Genomic DNA, 1,928 nt, shown 5'->3' with positions numbered 1-1,928 from the left:
AAGTTGCATGCAGATGAAATCACTTCATATGTTGGAGGTATATATACTGATAATGTTATCGTAGAAACACATATAGAGTACACTGATTTTTTTACCCATTAGTCATAGATCATTCAAATAAGATATCTGCAATTTTAAAGTTAAGTTTGGTAGGTCTGAACTAATAAGCTTGAGGGACCATGAATATGGTTGTGATACCCTGTTAAGATTTAAGGTTGATTGTTGCTCATGTTTATTTGTCAAGAATTGTGAAGGGATCTAGTTTTGGTGTCATTGTAAAGAGATTCAATAGCGATTGGACTAACTTTTAGGGTGCATTGGACTCTGAGAAGGCCTTTGAAGCCTAGCACTGCATCTAACAAGAATGGAAAATCAATATAGTTATATGGTTGGGTTGCTCGGGGTGATGATTATACGCCAGAAGGTGTGGTAAGAGAATGCCTTTGAGGGAAAATGGGTGGTTGATGAAAGGTTGTATCATTTGAGAGCTAATTGAAGAAGAGCCATAGGGTAAAAAGTAACTTATAGCGAATTTGGCCGATGAAATTATCTTAAAACATGAAAAATTTGTATCAATTGCAAATATAAAAGTGTATCCGATAATGAAAAATTTATGTGTCGTTTCTCTAAGAGAAAAATAGTGCAGATGGTCACTTTGCTAGGGAATTGCGACTAGGTAGTGTGATTGGGATTATCACGTAGATAAAAAATAGCAAAAGACCAAGAAAGCCGCCTTAAGGGAATCGATGGTTGAAATGTTGTACAGTAAGTCTAGAAAACTTCATCCAATAGCAACTGCAGTTAAAGTAAGGAATCTAAGAGAAGACGGCAATTTTTGAATTTTAAATTGCATCTCATGCCTTCTTGTTTATGGTTCTGATTAGGTCCACTGCTATTGACCTGATCGGAACCACAAACACGATTGAAAGACAAATTAAGTATCATTACTTCCATAGCAATATAGTTATAATTGATTGTGTTTTAAAGCCTTAGCATGCTTTCAACATTTCTTGAAGAAGATCAGAGGCTTGCTCTAGTTTGTAAATTTCAATAATTTTCAAGCTTGTCTTCAGCTTGCTGATTCTGTATTCAAGCTAGTCGTTGTCGTCTTTGAAGTTAGCCTAGACTTTCTGATCTCTTGTGAGCTCGATCAGGAACACCACCTTCAAAGTTGTGTCATTTTAGAAAGCCTTCAAAACACTTTCCTCAGAAGTCTTAAAAGATACATGGATATGTTTGTTTTAGGTCAAAATAAGTTGATGCACACTAAAGATGTGGTCCCAACAGTTGAACAACACACTTTTATCGAGCATTACTCAACAAATTTGATAAATTAATAAACAAGGAGTTACGTAGCATTTGATTTAAACCGACTCTACTAAGCCTATCAAACGTTACGTAACTCTAGGCTCATTACCCTATCTAAAATATTTGCCTGAGTTAGTGCACAAATCAAACGAGCTTAATCTCTCAGCCTTTCTGCGATCGCTCTTCTCCAATATAGATGACAAGATATCTGCTATGCAAAAGTCTACATCATCGCTAGAAATGCTTGCCAGGGTGCAAGTCTTCAGAAGGCAACAACAGTAATCTCTCAATATCAAGTGATATTGAGATATTACTAGTCAAGCTTTCTCAAGACGTTTGCTATGGCAAGAATTTCTGCTGATGATAAGATATCCACCTTGTAAAAGTCTACTCCATCAGCAGAAATTCTTGCCAGATCAAAAGTTTTCAAAAGACATTATTAGTAATCTCTCAACATCAAGAAAGTCTTGCATGAAAGTCTTCAGAATATAATAAAAAATAAAGAAGTTTTCAGCAATGACTAAACATAATTACGGCATCAACAACCTCATCAGATTCACTCCTCATACAAAAGAAAAGGCAAAAATATTTTCATTTGCATTCGCATGTTATTTATTTAA

Source organism: Capsicum annuum, chromosome 3 (assembly GCF_002878395.1).
Source record: "Capsicum annuum cultivar UCD-10X-F1 chromosome 3, UCD10Xv1.1, whole genome shotgun sequence".
NCBI lineage: Eukaryota > Viridiplantae > Streptophyta > Magnoliopsida > Solanales > Solanaceae > Capsicum > Capsicum annuum.
Note: the sequence above shows the minus strand (reverse complement) of the source record.